The 20722-nt window shown below is 37.2% G+C and overlaps 1 long non-coding RNA gene across 1 annotated transcript; it reads left to right on the top strand.

Moving 5' to 3' along the window:
* The first annotated feature begins 10664 nt into the window (after nt 1-10664).
* On the top strand, nt 10665-18980 carry LOC107502568. Its single transcript, XR_001595036.2, has 2 exons — nt 10665-11027; nt 15364-18980. It is a non-coding gene; the product is annotated as an uncharacterized LOC107502568 (long non-coding RNA).
* The last annotated feature ends 1742 nt before the right edge of the window (nt 18981-20722 follow it).

The raw sequence follows: 20722 nt of genomic DNA, 5'->3' as shown, positions 1-20722 counted from the left end.
TTCTCCCCTCTATGCTGGTCTTGGCAAGACTGAATTGTCAGGCCCTGTAAGTCGTTGTGAGCTTCTCCTGGTGGTTAAGACTTTAGTTGCTCTTGGCTTCTTCTCCAGGTATTTGTAAATGCTTTTGATTGATTTGAAAAACATGCTAACTTTGAGTTTTAAAATATTTGTTATTACACCCCAAGGCCACCGGCTTAGCAGTAGAGTTGTCAAACAGTCCATAAATAAACAAACTAAAAGGAAGAGGTGGGGCCGAAAAGGCAGTTGCAGAACCCGGGAGCCAAAAGAAGCAGTTTCTGCTTAGTGACTTCTTAATTGCTCCGAGTGTTTGTGTTTATGCCCTGGACTCCAGGAATGGAGGACCAATTAACTCGTTATGGATTCCGAGAAATGGGTTGTAGTGAGACGAATTTAAACCTATGCGGTGCCCCGCTCCTTCAAGGCTGATCTATTTCATAGCCACTCCCAGAATTGTGGGATAGTTAACTATGACTTGCTAGGATAAGTATGTCTTATCTTATAGCCACTCAGCTCTTTTAAGATGACTCAATAGTTGTCCTTTCATCCCTGGTACCTTCTGACTACAGATGACATAAGGCTTGAACCGATCCTATCTAATCACCTTCGGCTCATTTTTAAAATAAAATGGGATACCCTCAGAGATGCGATGCTCATCCCAAGGCAGTTATGTTACTACTTTGTAGTATCAGATGTATTAGTCCGCTTAACTGCAGTAACAAATAGTTCGCAAATCTCAGGGGCTCACAATACCACATTTTTATTTTCCACTTGCATTACATGGTGGTGGTTGTGCATCAGTTGCTACAGTTCTGCTTCAAGTGTCCCCTCTTTCCAGGAACCAGCAAAGGAGCAGCACTTAGTGGGGCCATACTATTTTTGTGGCAGCAAGAAAAACAGAGAATTGACTAAAAAATGCGATTCTTCAAAGTGTTTGCTTGGAACTGGCACACTGTCACTCCCGCTTACATTTTCAATGGCTCAGACAACTCATAAGAGCAAAGCTGATCATGTGAGACAATAATACTCCGCCTAGAGAGAGTCATAACATTCACCTGGAAATGGGCTGGGATGTGTAATCACCTTACAGTGAAGAGAGCAAATACAGAGACCAATACCATAATTCGTCATATCGGGCTGACATATTAGACGTGTAACTTCATGAGAAAAGCGAGGCTCTGGTCAGAAGACTCTGATCCATAAATCTATCTTTCCTTTCCTTTAATGCTGCCATATAAAAGAGACCGAATATCTCTCTGGTTTTCACATTTGAGAAGGCCTCTACAAGCACTGTGTTTATGAGTTGAATTCTGGCTTGGCTCTGAATTCCCTGAAGCTCACTGATTCCTGCCTTAAACCATAACTCTCCTACTGTGAGTTGCTTCCATTTGTTTGACTTCATCTTCTGATTTCATTTGGTGGCTTTGGTGCTTAGAAGAGTCCACTTTGCTCTTCTTTTGGCTGACTCTGAAATAGTGCTCTTGCAGCTGCAAAATCACTGTGGTTTGGAGCCAGGCCAAAAGATGCAGAAATCAGCATATGCAGAGACCCGAGCGATTTGGCTCCAAGACAGGTTCAAGACGTAGAAGATGACAGAAGAATAAGATGTAACAATGAGTGCACTGATTTCTCTGATTTTAATCAAATAGTAGATTGGTTGATTAATTAATTTATTATGGTAAGAACATTTAATGCCAGTCTACTTCCCTGATTTTAGAGATGTTATAGAAATTAACATTTTTGCTCACTTTCCACAAGTGACATTTTGGATTATCTTCATATTTTGTCAATGTTTCTTTTTCATAGAACATATAGTTTAGATGGTGAAACTTTTTTTTTTTTGACTTTTAGGCTTTCTCGGAAATCTAAAGGAGGATGGGTGCTTCTGACTATTGGCAACAATGAATTCTTAGAATAAAACTTGAAATAGGAGAAAAATATGATTTTAGTATAGGTTAATTAGAGACTTTCCATCTCTAGAAGTCAAAATGATTTCTCGTATATGCAAAACATCTTTGCTAATAAAGTAGAATAAACCCTCCTATAACCATTTTCTTTATTGGCTTGTTTAAAAAATAATACATAAGTATTACAGTACATAATTTCGTCATATTTACATGTGCATTGGCAGTAGAACCAGTGATCTTTTTATCAGAAATGGAATTGCACAGGAACATCCCCTTAAGCCTTTCCCTTTCATCATGCAGCGTTACATTTGTCACAATTTTCTTGTCTTACCCACTTCTGGACCTTGAGATTTGAAAGCGCTTGGGCTCCCAGCCATTTCCTATCCCCTTTCTCCACACTTAGTGCAATGCCTGGCATTTGTGTTGAATGCAATGAGTAACTAAACAGATAAATGAACAAAACAGCAGTCTAGTTCCAGAAGAGAACATCTAATGCAGACTGGTTAGCAGGGCGGGGAATGACTGCCCTGGGCCCCAGCTTCTCTCCTTGGTGTCTCTGCCTTTTCTGCTGAGCTACCTCACGGAACCGCAGCCATGGTGCTGACTCCTGCACTGTCTGCTCTCTCTCAAGTCCAGGCAACTACAATACCACCTTTCCTAACTCTATATTGAATGGAACACGATATTTTCAAGAAAAACTGGATTGACATACTCAGGAAAATATATAAAAAGAAATGGAAAATAATTTCCATGTCCCTCAATAGAAAAGATGAAAACTAATAGCTACCATTTGTGGATATTTTCCTACATGCCAAGCTCCATGAAAAGGCGTGAGTAGTGGGACTATTCTCCTCACTTCGGAGATGTGGAACTGAGGCCTACAGAGAGTTGCTACTCGCCCAACGGCCCTCAGATGGGAACATGTCTATTTGATTCCATAGCTCATGCTTTCAGAAGAAGACATTGCTAAGTAAAATGATTCTAGTTTATGCTCTCCCCACCCTCCACCAAAAGATGGATTTAGTACAAAATTCCTTTTCTTAAGATTCAGTGAGCTGCCTTACAGCCACCTGGGTTTTCAAGTTGCCTGGGTTTTCTGCCCATGTGTCTGGCAATTGCTCTTCCATTGTCTACAACTGCTTTGTTTCAAAATGAACATAGCTCTTCTTCCTTATAAGTTTTTTCCAGTGCCCCCACCCACCTACCTCATACCCCTCCCCAACAAAGGCTCTTCCAGAAAGGATGTCAGGCAGGTAGGTGGCATTTTCACCTTTAACTGTAGGACAGTGGTTATTGACATAAGAGCCGAATCTTAATTCCCAATATTTTCCACTTTCTCTATTTCTCTATGAATTATTAAGTTTCTTCGTACCTTTCCTCTGTGACACCAGCCAAAAGGGTAGTTTCTTAGACTCAAGGTTGTACAATATAAACATATTGACAATAACATACTTATAATGAGGATGTTATTCTCTAAAAATAACTATGCTAAACACACTACATAATTATGATGTACTTATTCTTCAGTGTGTATATCCTCTTCTAAAAAAATACGCTGTGCATTAGAAGATGTCAATATCTATCCAAAGCAAGGATATTTATTTTAAGTGCTGCAATTATATCAATTATGTCATGAAACCATCAACTGTGACTCTCTGTCAAAATGTGCTGTATTTCCTTAGACATGCAGAAAATGATGAATTTCCAAGTAACTGGCTGAGGTATGTTTGTTAAGGTGACATATTTGATATAATTCCCAGATAACTCACATAGTCAGAGAGATTCTCGTTCAGCAACCCGCCCTTGAACAAGAGGCACTGGGGGTTTTGCTCAGCCGTTCAATGCCCAGGTGAGTTGCTGATTATTTACCTAGCCAAATCAAGTGCATCCTCTTCTCATGTGTGACAGAATTCATTTAAAAATATTTATTGAAAGTATTCTCTGTGCCGGACACATTTCCATGTGTTGGGGACTCCCAGTGAATAAAACTAACATGTACCCCCACCCTTGGGGAGTTTATACTCTAGCATTAGGCATCAAAACAACACATTTTAAAAAACAAGCTTGGTAATTTTTAAGGTTTAAACAGTTCGAAAGTATCAGGGTGTTGATTTAGATATTAAACATCTTTTAAAAGGTCTTTGGCACTTATCTAAACCGGTTGATGTTATTAATCTACTGCAATTCTGACATGATTTCTCGCTGTTTGTCTTTCAGTCCCCATTCTATAATGTATTTGTAAAGTCAGGAAACACAGGATAAACTTTAACTAAAACAATATGTTAGTTACATTTTCAAATAATAGTCTCAAGATGCCTCTGGTGAGGTGGATTTGCTCTAGATTTAAAGCAATGGGCCTAATTACTAATCTAGAAAAAATATATATAACCTCTAATAAAACACTACTGGCTGCTCCAAAATTCTGGAAGTTCAGGGAAAATAATATAATTATTATACTTTTTAAAGGGTCTGAAGTAATAGAGACTGCACATGTTGTTTGACAATATAACTGACACATTGCTGAGAAGGAGTTTATTTTATGATTCCAGAGTTCGTGAGATCCCCTGTATTTTATTTTTATTCCTACTGCAATAAGGAAGTAGACACTTCCCAATAGTCCAAATATTTCCCTTCCTTAATAGTCTCTTTATTCTTTCTACATAGTGAAACAGAGGCCGAGATGGGATGCTATTAACAAAAATGTGGAATGGATTGCAGGTTTTCTTCTAGAATGCCATTTACCTCAGTTTAAACAATGGACATTTGTTTTAATGGAAAAAGATCGGAAATCTATCTTCTGACATGGACCAAAGCTACTTTCTTTAGTGTATTGCATGAAATAAGGAGTTGGAGGGTAGATATTTTCTAAATCCCTCCTTGCTCTAACATTATGTGGTTCCACTCCAAATTTGTCCTTTTGAACTTGGGAAGGTGGAGGGATCCATTTCTTCCCACTTTTTCAGGGTTTATCATCTCTTTTGGGGTTTGGGTTCATTATTTATGGCAATGGTTTTTTCACATTTTATTAATAAAAAATTAGAAAGTCAGGTGACTCCTCTCTTAATTAGCAGTTGTATGAAAGAGCAAAAATGTATGAATCGTGGGGGAGAACAAGGGCGGTATCCCATTACTGTTTATTTAGGATTTTGTGGCTTGTAATTATTATTGAATACTTTAAGTACTCAAAAAAAAAAATGTAAGTACTTTTGAGAAGGATGGTTTCTATAACTCACAACTACATTGAGTTTCTATTTTTCATGGTTGAAAAATAGAAATCAATTTTGCTAATGGTGGTGCGTTACAGATCAAGCCTCAGATATTCCAAATATTTTAACACATCGTCCCTCAGGAACCTTCACGTGGGTGTTTTGTACATTGAAAGAAGCTAAACTAGTGGCTCGTTCCCAAAAGAAGTTTGTGGCCACTCTGTGTGCAAACCAGAGTGTATGGCAAAGCGTGCTGTTTTTATACTCTATCCAGCACGAAAGCTGTAAAATATTATTTTTGCAGTCAAATAATTAAAACGGTAATGGTTTCTTTACTCTCCCCAAGTGTGGTTGGGAAATACGCTAGATTAACACACAAGCAACCGAGTTTCTGTCTCTGATCTGCCAACTCCTAGGATAAGTCGGTTTCTCCATGTGCTCATCTTGGCAAATGTCTCCTCAGGCCCTTTTCCAAAGAGACAGGAAGCAATGATGACAGAGCAAGGCGAGCCCAGGCCTCATATGAGCCTCCTCTGTAATTTCGGAGAGTTCTGGAAGCTGGACCATCAGCCCTAATTACCTCTGTCGGGAACCCTGTGTGCATTAGGCCACATTTCTCAACAGCTTGCCCAAGCCATGCCCTTAAAAACAGCTCAGACCTGCTCCACATGGGCGTTAATTCTGGCAGCTGACGAGGGTGAACTCACTTTAGACATATGCTTCTGTGAACAATTGAAAGATCTGCTGTTAATAGCGTAGACCTGGCCCAACTTTGTTGTAGCTGCAGACTGTCTCGCTTGAGCAATGCTAAAGAAGCTACCCACTTTCACCTGATGGCAGATCTCGGTCAGATAAATTTCAGTGAACTTGTAGCTCTCTGCCCACTCTGAAAACTCAGCCACCGAAACCACAACCACCTCCACCACCATGACAACAAAATGAATTTCGGTGGTTTGAAGTCATTCCTAAGCTGTTTCTCAGAGCCATCAAGCTAACTGGAACAAACAAACCAAGCTTCTTGTGCCATCTGCACCAATATTTAAGTTGTGAAGTAGAGCTGTCTGTATTTTTTCCACTCTTCAAATACCAAACTGTGAGGACCATTATAGAACGATGCACTTTATAGATGAGAAAGCCAAGGTTAAAATCGATTGCCCATATGCAGATGATGTATTACAGAAGTGCATACTTGAAACCTATATAATTTTAATAACTAGTATCTTCCCAATAAATGTAATTAAAAATTCGGTTGCCCGAGGTTAAAGCTTACAGAGATAGAGCCGATGCCTGAATCTTTTGCTCTTTCATTTCATACAGCAGCAGTCAAATCTTAACAAGTACAAACAAAATATATTTTTACAAACGTTTTATTTCCAACCTAGGGATTTTAGCTTTTTTGGTAGATACCAATTAAGTTTTATGATAAGAATCTTATCATTAAAGGTTATATTATGTTACTACATCTGAGTGATTGTATATTATAAAGATTTAATGATGTTGTGATTTGCAAATGACTTTGAGAAATGTTCCATGAATATGCCTAAAATTTATTATTTTTAACTAATTCAAATTTTGTATTCATGAGAAATGGTTTAAGAAAGGGAAAGTACCACACATTTTTTATTTGATATTTTTTAATAATTATGAAGAAACAAACTGATGAGAATACACACACTATACTCTTTAATGCATTTCAGCAAATATTTATTAAGATCTAACCATGTGTGAGCTATTTTGTTAGCTAAAAGATATCTGTTCATTACAATGTTTGGTTTTAGGAGAAAAAATTATTTTATAGGTTTATCAAGAGGCATTATATTTTCTCACCCCACCCCACCCCCAGTTTTATTAAGAAATGACTGACATGCATCACTGTACAAGTTTAAGGTATGCAGCAGGACAGTTTGATTGGTATGTATTGTGAAGTGCTTACCACAATAGGTTTAGTTATTATCCATCATAGTTAGTATCAATCACTTCATATAGATATGCTAAAAGTAAAAGAAAAATAATTCTTGTCGTGATGAGAACTCTTAGGATTTACTCTTTACAACTTTCCTATATATCATACGGCCACGTCAGCTATAGTCACCGTGGTGTACATTACATCCCTAGTACTTAATTTCATTTGAACCTGGGTTTGTTAACATATTTATGGAAGGATGCCCACTGGGAATCATGGGAAGTGATGGCCGTCTGGGACCTGTCAATTTTATGAATGAAGCTACTGAGGCCAAGTGAAGTTGTGTCTTGCTCAAAGCTTCTGAGTGTGAGCAGTGTCTGAAATCTGCTTTTTCAGGATTTAAGCCATTTGACGGTTCAGCAAACCCCAGGTTTTTTTCTAAAGAAAAAAAATTCTTCCACCTGGCAGCTTTGCAAAATTTATTCAGGAATATTAATCTGAGTTTGGGTACTCTCAAGGCTATGTTTCTACAGAAAAGGACTGAAATGCGCTTCTGAAGAATACTTTTCCCATCAAGAAATGACGCTAAACATATACAGATGGTAAATAAGCACATGAAAAGATATGTAAGTTCAAAAGTCATCAGACAAATGCAAATTAAAACAACAATGAAATACCTCTGTACACCTACGAGAATGGCCAGAACAATGTTAGCGCCCAATGCTGGTGAGGGTGTAGAGCAAAAGGAATCCTCATTCATGGCTGGTGAGAATGCGCAACAGTACAGCCACTTTGGAGGACAGTTTGGTAGTTTCTTATGAAACTAAACATACTCTTATTATGCATGTGTGCTCCTTGGTATTTACCCAAGGAGCTGAAAACTTATGCCCCTACAGAAACCTACACATGGGTATAGCCCAACAACAGATTATTATTCAGCACTAAAAGAAAAAGCTATCAAACCATGAAAACACAGGGAATAAACTTAATATTACTAATGAAAAGAAGCCAGTCTGAAAAGGCTACAGACTGTACGATTCCAACTGTGACAATTTGGAAAAAGGCAAAACTGTGGCGACAATGAGAAGACCCATAGTTGGCAGAGATAAAAGGAGAGGAGGGAGGGATAGGAGGGGTGCAGATAATTTTTAGGATAGTGAAACTACTCTGCACAATGCTATAAAGGTGAATAATGTCACCATCGTGCATTTGTCCAAACCCATAGAATATACAGCACCAAGAGTGAACCTAATGTAAACTCCAGACTTCGGGTGATTTTAAGTCCATGTGAGTTAATAGATTGTGACAAAAGCATTTGTAGGGGAGGAGAGTTGATATGGAAGAAACTATGCATGAGTCGGGGCAGCAGGTATATGGGAAATACCTGCACCTTTCTTTCAATTTTGCTGTGAACCTAAAATTGCTCTAAAAATAATAAGCATTAAAATAAAATCTTAAGATGTAGAACTGGAAACTATAGTCATATTTGCATTTTACATTTAAAATCATATTTTAAATTGATCGTACAAGGCGAATAGTGGGACACATTTTTTTTTCATGTCTTAAGATTGTCCACGTGAAGACTCCTTATATTTCAAAATTCTTATAATAAAGAAGGTGAGGAGATGGAGGCAGTGAACTTTGTTTTGACCTCTGATGAAATGTGAGTTTTACCATTTTCCAACAGAAAATCATTGGCTTATGCTCTCCACCTCAATTCCTTACAGCTCCAAACTTCTTGAGTTAATTACAAATAAAATTTGTTGAGTGTTATTTCATGCAGCAGCCAATTAGCCATACTCCTTTACTATATAATGATTCTTGTTCACATAAGGAAAATAGTCAGCAAAAACAGAATACATATTATTGAATGATTATTTTTTTTCCAATGGAATTTTTGTCTTTTCGTCACATGAACTAATTAGGGTAGTCAGCAAATTTCCTATAATTTACCTTTCTTAGATTAACAGACATTAAGATCCCTATTAACATTGTTTGTTTTCAGTTTATTCACTATTAGATACTGTAACACTAAATCTTTATTCACAAGAGGAAGAGCTTATTTCCTCATTTTCATCATAGTTCCCAAAGTGCTTTTTTTGGATAATTTCATTTCTTCTTCCAAGAAGAAAATTGACTAACCTTCCCTTAAAAGTTATATCGTACAGCAAGTGTGTCTATGTTTTGTTTAGTCACAGATGAGAAACAGGAATTTCACAATACAGCTTTCTTTCCATGTGGAGAGATACGTGGGTGGAGTCAGCATTACTAAAGAAAGGACAAACATTCCTTTGTCCTGCTCCAGATTCTAGAAGTCTGGGGTTCCGTCCAAGCTCTTGAAATGATACCATTTATATCTGTCTCTCTTCTGGTAAAAAGGCTATCTGTAGAGATTTTTAGAACTCAACTTCCTACTAAGCTTGTGCTTGGGCTAGAATTTCTGTTTATTTTCATGTTTAAGATCAACATTTCTAAGCTTTCAGACATCTCCTATAATCTCATTTTTCGTCTAATGAAGAGCAAAACTAAAAAATTAGACCTGGGCTTAAAAAAGTGCTAATGATGTGTGTGTACATTTTTAAAAATGTTCGGTGATGACAATGCCTACTTTACTACAGTTTTTATGTAATATCTTATTATATTTGGTGTCTCCAGCTATTTTTAACTTTAAACATTCAAAATTCATCCAGAAAACACTTAAAGGTTGTCTTAATGTTGAGGTTCTGAATGAGAATTTATTTAAAAATAAATTCTTAAAAAGCTTTAAATGATCACTTTAGAATACTGCCTTTTTTTGTTGTTATAAAAGTGCTGTATTTTCATTAAACATATTTAGGAAATATAAGAGTTAAAACATGCCAATAATCCCACCTATACACAGCCAGTGGTAATGTCTGATTTTTTTCTCCTTTTTTCTTTCTTTTTAAAAGTCTTTATCCCCTGTATATGTTTTCTAAAATATTATTATTATTTTTTTAATTTAGTTTTTATGATGACATTGGCTAACAAAATCCAATGTTTCAGGTGTACAATTTAACAGTAAGGCATATGTGTGTGTGTGTGTGTGTGTGTGTGTATTGCATTGTGTGTTCACCTCCCATAGTTACATTTCTTTCCGTCACCACATATTTGACCTCTTTTGCTCCATCTACCTCCCCCCTCCCCCCACACCCGACCCTCTGGTAACCACTAGTCCATTGTCCATGTCTCTGTTTGTCCTGTTCTATGTTTTTATAATCCTACTACACATGCAATGTTGCCATGCCTTAATATCATATGTATTTTCCCTAGTATTATTACATCTCTTGTAAAAAATATTTAACTTAGTTTTGCCAAAATAACCCTTTAAGTTTTGCTATTACGAGAGTTCTATAAGGCGAGCATATGAAGTCTCCCACTCTCTGCTCCCCCCAACCACTCTCCCCTGCCTCCTGTCAGTCCCTACGAGAACCACTTCGAAGGTCTCAGGTGTCCTTCCAGAAATTTGCTGTCACAGAAAAGTGTATTCATATATAATGTAACATTTTCTGCATTACATATTATCTAAGTATGTGTGCACAAGTACCTTGAGAGAATCATTTATAATTTAACTTAATATTAAGTCTCTTAGAAATTTTTTTTCAGATCAGTTCATATACATTTTCTGCATTCATTTCTAAAAGAGCTTAATAGCGTTCTATCGTATCACGTACATTAATTCAGTGTTGAACATTTACATTATTTCTGTTTTCTTGCAGTTATGAAGTATGGACATTAAGGTAGCTGCCAACTCCGTGATGCCCCTGCGTGGATTAGAAAAAGTCACTCTTCTGTGGAAGACTTCTCCTATGGGGCTCTCTGGTTCCACTCTCCACCATTCTCTGCCTTGCTCGGTTTCCTGAGAAGCCGATCTCCACACGCGTCATGTTAATGTACTCCCTTGCTGGTCTAGCTTTTGGTTGGCTCAGCCAATGGAAGCCGCAGCAGAAAATTGGAAGGAGGAAGTAAGAAGAGGTATTTATTCCCCAGCCTCTCTTCCTGCCTCCTTATTGAAGGCTGACTTCCTCTTTCAAACTCTCTCTCTCTCTGTCTCTCTGTCTCTCTCTCTCAAGCTCCTACCTCTCTCCTTTAATATCTGCTACCTTTCTTGCCTTTCCAGTTCTAGAACACCGCATGACCCTCTCTAGTTTCTCTGCACCATGCCCTACCTTTGTGAACAGTCTTTGCATGAACCTCTGTTCATATTACTCAATTTGAGTGCACTATCAATTTCCTGCTGGGACAGATACAGCTGCAGAGCAGGGTGATTGGTTTACTGACTAGAGCAGGTGATTCTCGCCCCCATCCCACCCCCGACAACCTGCAATGTTGTCAAGGTGCCCAGTGCAGGCCACAACCTGGACAGTATGTGGCAGCCTTGGTTGCAATTGAAATGATGTGTGTGTGTGTGTGTGTGTGTGTGTGTGTGATTGTTTTGTGCTTTCATGAATGTCATAGGATAAATTATTAACAGTGGGTTTGTTGGGTCAAAGGTTATGCATACTGTTTAACTTTGAAAAAATTTGCCAACTGTAGGTTGTAAAACTTTAAAATTTTTGCCATTTAAGTAAAAGTGGCATATCACTTTTTCTCTTCGACACTACGTTTTCAAATTATGATTTCAGCTGGACATTTTCTCATATATATCTTGGATATTTACATATTTTAGTTGATTTTTCTATCGAATTCATTTTTATTTAAAAGTACTATTTTTATATTAAAGGACTAAGCTCTTTGTCCTATGTGTAGCAAACACTTTTTTCCAATTTTTCATTCCAAACAGATGTTTAAAAACTTTTTATATAGCAAGTGATATAAAATTTTTTCATAGCCTCTGGGTTTTATGTCAGGGTTAGAAATGTTTTTCTCATTCCAAGATAAAACTTGTTTTTAAAACTCCTATGTATTTAAAAATCTCTAGTATTTACTACTCTTTTACGTGTACAATTTTGATCCATCAGGAATTAATTTTTATATGGTAGACGGAGGTGTCTAGATTTTCTTTTCCAGATGGATAACTAATTATTTGGAGGTATGATTTGGAGATGATTTGATTTGGTGATGTTATAATCAATACAGCTCTTCATCATTAATATGGAATGCCATCTTTATTATATACAAAATGCTCCAAGGAATTTGGGTCTCTTTTTATATTCTTCATGTTCTTCCATTGGTTTGTCTCTCTAGTCGTGGTAGAAAGATTTGTTAAGGTGAACCCTGTTGATGCTGATATTCATGCCCTCTGTAATCCCCTCCCCTTGAGTCTGGATGGAACCTAGTGACTTGCTTCTAATGAATAGGATACTGCAAAAACATATAGCTTTTATTTTACTAGTACTCATTCTCTCTCCCTCTCTCTCCCTCTCTCTCCCTCTCTCTCCCTCTCTCTCCCTCTCTCTCCCTCTCTCTCCCTCTCTCCCTCTCTCTCTCTCCCCACCCCTCTCTCTCTCTCCCACACTGTGCTTGTTTTGGTGAAGCTACCTGCCATGTTCATAGCTGTCCTATAAAGAGAGCATGTAACAAGGAAATGAGGGAGATTTCTAGCCACGAGCCAGTGAGGATCTACATCCTCCCAATCACCAAATGAGTGAGCTTGGCAGTGGGTCCTGCCCTAATTGAGACCTGAGATGACTGTAGCCTTAGTAGATACACTTCTTTGACTGTAGCCTGGTGAGATATCCAGAGTCAGAGAACTATGTCCAGATGGCTGACTCACATGAGATAAAAAGCCAGAGCTGTTTAGACTGATACATTTTGGGGAAATTTGTTATGCAACAACGGATAACTGATGTGCTAGTCCTGCCACAAATATTTTTTGTTTCTGTAGTTTTATTACTTTTTAATATTTGATAAAGCAAGTCCAGATTTTTTTCCCTGGCTATTCTGGTATATTTAATCTTCCAGATAAACTTAATATAGTTTTGTCAAATATCTTCCAAAGTCTTGTTCCTTTTTTAGTTGATTTTTTTGAAGGTTGAATTGATAATTTTAAAGCTTTGAGTTTTTCTTTGTAGGAATATTTACTCAACTCTCCTTTTATGTATCCTCAGTAAGGTTGTAGTATTTTATTCATATTTGTTCTGCACATTCACTGTTAAGATAATTCCTAATTATCTGTTTTTGTTTTGTTTAATTATTTTTTTCTTATGATTTACATATAGGAAAACTATTCATTTTTATAAATGGCATTTTTTGACCAGACACTTTAATCTTTTTATTCAATCGTATAATCTCCAGATAATGAGGATTATGCATGTGGTTCTTTCCAGTAAATAGACTCCTTATTTATTTTTCTTTTTTGCTTGCATCGAATTTTTTTTTTTTTTTGTCTAGAACAATGAATTACAGTAGTGATGATAGCACCTTTGTTTTGTTTGTGAAATTTAAATGGAAAGTTGAAAGTTTTACCATTACATTCAATCCTGGCTTTTGATGTGATTTAATACAATAATTGCTCTACTTTGCTTTTTATCAGAATTAGATTTTGGATTTTATGTCATTTCTTTTCAGCATTTATTGAGATGTTTATCTGATTTTTCTCATGCAACTTATTAATACTACAAATTATACTAATAGATTCTTTAGCATTCAACAATACAGTTGATGATTATATCACATTCCAACATGTGAAAACATTGTAGCTTGCACGTCTATGCTAGCCAGTTTTTGCTTTTATAAATGCCATTAACAAACATCATTACATGTATAACTTTGTCCTCTGTTAATCACGGTAATGGCCAACATAGAGAAATTTCTATCTCTCAGGCCGCTCATAGCTTCATATTTATTATCACATTTAAAAAATTAGAACAACCTTATGAGGTAGGTATTATTTTAATGCCCATATTACAGATGAGGGGCTGAAGGAACAGAAAGGTTAAATAAACTGCCTAACCAGAAGCTCTCAGTCTAAGAGACAGAGCCAAGATACAAACCAGACAGACAGGACCTAGTAACAAACCAGGCAACGGCCGCCATCACAGTCAGGGTGTAAAACTTTCCCATCACACCCAAAAGTGTGTTCCAGCCTCCGTGCAGTCAATCCCCGATCCTGTATGGCCCCAGGCAACCGCCGATGTTCTCTTATCACTATCAGTAGTTTTTTCCTGTCCTCAAATTCCATATAAATAGAATCACATAGTACGCATATTTGTATGTTCGGCTTCTTTCGCTCATCACGAGGTTTTTCAAATTTATTCACTGATGTTGCATGTATCACCAGTTTATTCCTTTTTATTGTTATGTAGTATCCTACTGTGTGGATTTATCACAATTTGTTTATCCACTCACCTCTTCATGGACACTGAGCTGGTTCCTAGTTTTTAGTATACATGGAAGTTCTCCACTGACAAGGGGGAAAAAATCATATGCCAAGGTTGCTAAGATCTACGGTAAGAACAAATCTCCCACCTGTAAAATTCCCCAATTTATAAATCAAACATCATAGGTTTGTATGTAGAGGGAAAAACAATATATGTAGGGTTTAATGCTATCCGTGCTTTCAGGCATCCACCGGGTGTCCTGGAACATTCCCATCGGATAAGGGGGGACCGCTGTAATTTATGACCGCCTGGGCACTAGGCTCTTTACCCCTAATATTTAATCTTCACAATAGATGTATAAAGAAGTTCTATCACCTATATTTTTGGAGTTGAGCACTGATGTTGGGGAGGTTGGATAACTTGCAGTTAATAAGTTGCAAAGTCAGGACTGCAAGATTTCTGCCTAGGGATCCTGTTGTAACGGTACCACTCGCTGCCTCTATTCAAGGACATCGCCGTTCTTGCATATGGGTTATAGGTTTTTAATACCTCAGTGAATTTCAGTGAAAGTTGCTTTTTAAAATACCTTGTTACTTCGTAAGCAACATGGACAAAAATCAGAGTTCCTGAGATTTTCCAAAGGAAGTGACCCTTCGTAAAATATTTCCTATGTGTCACATTTCTTAGGTCGAACTTCTTTTAACTTTCTCCGTAATACTCATGATGTCTTTAAAGTTTAAGGAAAAGAATACTCCCGCTTTTTTTTTTTTTTTTTTTTGCCCCAAGGACTTTAGACTGTGATGTAGTAGAAAAAGTAGACTTTGAAATCAGACTGAGGCTCTAAACCTGACTTGGATACTAAAAGAAATGAGTATTTGGGGGAAGTTCCTAAAGAGTTCACTTAACTGTTAAATGGCAATCATCCCACCTCCTTCATGGGTTATGATAATTAAAACAATGTGGTAACATGTGAGGAACTTCTGTCTCAGAACCCAGTGTACCGGAGACAGTCAGTAAATGTTGATCCTTCCACTTCAATTCTTTTGCAGCCAGGATTATTATTTCACTAACACAGAGACATCCAGGTGGAACCGAGTCTGGACCACATAGGGAAGATGCTAAGAGCTAGTCCCTTTTTGAGGTAAGTTGACCGTTTATACATAAAGTCATGCTGTGCAGTAATATTCACAAATGTGGGACATCCCAAATCAACATGACTTAGTAGGTATTTAAAATACATTTCCAAAAGTTTAGGAGAGAAGGGGCATGAAGAGACAAGGATGATAGAGGACGGGGCCAATCTAAGACTTGCGAGTGACTGCAGGCATCCTGTTTTCCTGCAATCACTCACAGGAGCGAGCCAAGGGAAGGCTGAAGGAAATTTATGTATCAGGAGGAGTTGGAATTTGGGTGCAGCCTCCTGGCGCATGTTTATCCTGTACCTGCAATTTCTGGAGGCTATGCCGGCGTGATTTTGCCTGTTGCATACCTCGAATCAATCATCTCTCTTTTTTGAATTGTAGCAAATTGTGCAACCTTTTCTTTTCGTCTGTGTTAGGATTTCCTTTGCTTTATCACTGAGGAAAAACTAATCCTTGGAGATTTCCTCTAGGACGTGATTATTTTCCGTAACTACCATTTAACGAATTCTTGAGGATTTTGCCCTGATTTAGACTCTATTTTTTTCATTCTTAAACACAGTTCCTTTGTTTCAGGCTGCTTTTCCCTTGGATGCTTTTGAATAAGTATTTTTTTAAAGAAATATCTGCAGTATGCATATGTATGTGTCGTATGTATTGCTGATCATGAATGCAGTGTTTGTGCTTCATTATTTTTCGTGTATCCTGGCTTTATATCGTAAAATGATTATCGGCCACTTCCTGCTCCCTCCACCACTGTCAGCTCAGTTCAGACCATTAAAATTTCTTGCTCAAATGACCAGATCGGTCTCCCGGACTCACTCTCCCTGGCCGTCACTGGCCAGTCTTCTAACATACTGAAGTCAGAGCAACATTTTTCCAAAATCTGATCACATTTGTTTAGTATCTTTCAAGGACATTCTCTGAGTAGGACAGCATGATCCGGCCCCTGCCTGTCCCTTCAGCCCCTCTCATGCTCTCTCTTTTTTTTTAAATTTAGTTTTATTATTAGCTTCAAGTATCATGCACTGTTACTTCTCCTCTATGTCCCAGTCACACTGCCAACTTAGCAGTTATCGAGAGATCTTTTTCTCTTCTCTCTTGTCCTGCCCTCTGTACCTCTTATTTTCTCTACCCCAGGAAGCTCATCCTCACCCCATAGCTGTTTTTCGCCTGCTTCATCCCCACTAGTTCTTTAGGACCTAACTTAGACGTCCCCTCTCTCTGGGGGCCTCCTCTGATGTCCTTCCAACTAGATTCTGTGCTCTTTCATCACTCCTGTTGGCTGTGCCTATCATGACACCACGCTCTTTTCACATTACTGGATGGGCCCCCTCAAAATAAGGCCTTGCCTTTTGAGCTAGACTCTCAGTATATACTTGTTAAATGAGCGATGAGTGAATGAAGGCATTCACTGCCTTAAGGTACTGTGGTCTAGTGGGTAAGGAAGCTGGAGTCAGATGTCCTGTGACTCGGTCCTGGGATCTGTGTCTGCAAGACACACCTCAGTTTCTTTCTTAATTGGTAAAACAGAGATGATGATAGTAAACATCTGGTCAGATTACTATAATGATTAAATGTTAATAGATGGAAACAATGATAACTGCACAAGATACGGTTTTACTTTGTATTAGCTATAATAATTATTATTATTAATTAATAATTATTATTAATTATTGTTGTTATTATTATTATTATTGATTAACCCTTCATCTCATAACTTAGTAGCCAAAGTGGAAGGCACAGCATCTGGCATGGTCTATTAAGAATTATATACTCAGCTCTATAGGAGAACTTATAAGACTGATTTCTAAAATGGTGTATTTCTATAATAATGCTGCAAATGATTTTAGCTGTAACATATAACATAAGTATCCTATATTATAATTTAATATTATAATTATGAAGAAGATATATTTTGTATAAGTTTTAACATATACTGGCTAAATATGTATTAGGGAAAGAGGATCCATTGTAGGCTAAAGTTTCAGGAACACAGTTTTATTGACAGAAATATGTATTAGAAGTCCTTTTCTAAAAAACTATATTAGAGATACTATTCAGAAATTGGCTAGAGGAAAGTGAAGAATTTTTCAAACAGAAAACATTGACAAGACTTTGAAGAAAGCAATATATGAACTCATAAATTAGAGGAAGATCATGTTTTACTCGAATCAATCAATGGTGATAGTGTGATTAATATTTCTCATTTTATTGGGTGTAGAAATGAGAGATGAATTGGGGGGGCAGAGAGAGAAAGAGAGGTGAGAGAGACTTGGAAGAAATATTTTTCATCATAAATTGTAAGGTTTAGCTGTAACTACACTTTTTAAGGCGATCAAACATTGATTGAAAGTGCTTTCAACGTCTTTGAAAAGATGCCACAGAGTCAAATAAGCTCTGAGAAACTCAATCTAAATTTAGAGATTTATCATGAATCTGAAATACGATTGTCCCACAGCACCCATGGGAAATGTTTCCAGGACCTCCATATAGACACCAAAATCTCTTCCATGCAATAGTGTTGTATTTGTGTATAACCTATGCGCATCCTCCTGTATACTTTAAATCATTCTAGATTACTTATAATACCTAATTCAACATAAATGCTGTGTAAATAGTTGTTTTATTATTTTGTTTAGGGAATAATGATGTGAGGAAAAAAGTCTGTACATGTTTAGTACAAACATGACCATCTCGAGAGAGGGGGTCAGAGGCAACATTTAAGCCGGGTTAGTCCAAGAGTGAAGCCCTTCCTTCCACACCTCACTGCCGCTCTCCTGCTCATTTCTGTACTTTCAAAGGAGGCCAAGCAGAGTTTAGTACGAGGGGGGCCATAGAAAAATACTCTTCTGTTCATCTTCCAGTTTTCAGGTTTTGTGTTTGAATAACTTGATTAGTAAGCTGGAATTAATATAATTTATACTATGTATATGTGTGTATGTCTCTCTCTCTGTGTAGTATTTATAAATGTTTTTGTCTCAATCAAAGGCAAGGACCATATACTCTCATTAAAGCAAATTCCTATATATCAAATTATATCTTTCCTGGAATTTCATGACGAAATTGGAAATTCTGTTCCTTAAGTATTCTGACCACAAGACGGAACATATATCACATTTGAACAGCAACAAAAATATAAATGACAACTTATCAAGGGGGTAAATTTAATAAATTTTGATTAACACCTTGAAAGCTTATTGATGTAAACCCTAGGTATTTTGATCAGAAACAAAGCTTAGGGCTATTTCCAAGCCTGACTGCCCTTAAGAATTGCCTTGGAGAGATTTGCGGAGATAAAAACAACAGCAACAAAAGCCACTTTGTGCCTGAGACTCTCCTCCGAAGATTGTGTTTTAACCGGTCAGAGAATTGATATTGGTTGAAAGCTCTCAGGGTGAGCCGAATGGGTTGTCAAGGCTGAGATGAGTGCTTTTTCCTTTTCTGAAGGAAAGGACAGCACATAATTGAATAGGACGATTTCTTGCTGAAAGAAATTAAGTACCTGGGACTTTAAAAAAAAAAAATCAATGCCCCATCTGTCCAGCATCCATTAAAGAATCTTGCTTTGATCTTTTATCCTCCCTAGAGGCTACATCCTTCCCTCAAAGCTACCTGTCTCTCAGGTTTCCATTTCCTCACTTCTTAACCCATCTCAAGTCAGCCTTCATGACCCTCACCCTCCTGAAACTGATTTCAGGAGGCCTTAATCGGTAATTAATTTAATATCTATTAATATATAATATATGATCAATATATAATATATTATATAACAGTATAATCAATACATAATGTGTAATAATATAAACGTATATTGAAGACTGCTGTGGGCTATAAGCAGTGCTAAGTAGTGCCTTACTCTTTAAGAACAGATACAATTTTGGAGCTGGATAAAGACTTGGAGATTACCTTGTCCTGCAGTTCAATCAGCGGTAAAAACGTTAGGGTTAATGAGATCACAATACATTATGTCACGTGTAGTAACTTAGTCCTTACAACAGTACCATGGGTGGTTATTATTACTCTCATTTTATGGAGGAGGACAAAGAAACAGGAGATATTACATCACTTACCAGTGGCACACAGCTAGGGAACATATGTACAAGCCGTGCTCTCAACCACCAGTTGTCTGCCTGATATATACGTGGTGTATATCTGGTAACCTACGTGGCACACATACCATTTCTTTGTGCAAATGCACTATTTAACTAGTAGGTCTTTAGAAGTAATGGCTTATTACATTGTAGACATTGGAGATACAGGAATGAATAAGGGACAGAATCCCTGCCCTCATAGACTCTGGTAGAGAGACATATGCCTGTACATGAGTAAGAACTAAGACCATTCGAGTAGGGAATTATGACAGAGTAAAGTCAGAGGGGTGACTGCAGGAAGGGTACATTCTACTTAACATAGAACAAGCTGCCCAAAGGATGGTCAGCTACTTGGGAGCATTGGTGTCATTTGAGAGTTTGTTAGAAACGCAGAGTCTCAGGAACCACCTAGATCTACCCCGGAATCAGAATCTACACGTTTACCAGTTCCCTAGGTGATTTATGTGCTTGTAAAATTTGAGAAGTGCTGAACAGAGAACAGAGAATTCTGTTGCTAGTGACCAGGATTCTTCTTTCTCTCTTCGCCCCATGCTCAGCCTGTGCATGTAAGTGGAATATATAGACTTTACACTTTGAAATATCAGACTGTAATGTAAGAATATTCCTCCTTTTATTTGTGGTGTATTCTCAGAAACCTCGTAATTTAAAAACAGTATTTTGTCTCAGGACTAATGACGTAATTGAGGGTTAGATTGCTGATTCAACATGAAATGATTCATAGCTCTGACTAAAAACATTATAAAAGAAAACCTGTACATAAAATTTTTATATTCCCTTTAAAAATATGCAATTGAATGCTTCAACTCCAAAAAAGTGAATAAAAATATACTGTAAAGTTAATTATATAAAGAATTTCGATTTGCTGCAAAACATATATTGTATATGAATCTATGACTCCAATGTAAATTTGCTCTAAATTGCTATGCCAATTACACGCATTATTTAAACATTTAACTAAATGATTGTGTTTCCATTTTGAAGGAAAGTTTCATAATTGTCCAGGTCACTTTTAAAAACAAATCAATTTTATCTACACTTAATACAACCTTTTCTTCTGGGGGAAGTTACCCATAACAAGTGACATTCAGAATCATCCCATTTACCTTAGATTTTTAAGAAATAACTGCTCAGAATATAGAGGTATTGCAGTAAAG

The sequence above is a fragment of the Rousettus aegyptiacus genome, unplaced genomic scaffold (assembly GCF_014176215.1).
Source record: "Rousettus aegyptiacus isolate mRouAeg1 unplaced genomic scaffold, mRouAeg1.p scaffold_m13_p_4, whole genome shotgun sequence".
In the NCBI taxonomy this organism is placed as follows: Eukaryota; Metazoa; Chordata; class Mammalia; order Chiroptera; family Pteropodidae; genus Rousettus; species Rousettus aegyptiacus.
Note: the sequence above shows the minus strand (reverse complement) of the source record. Positions and strands in the feature narration are given on the sequence as shown.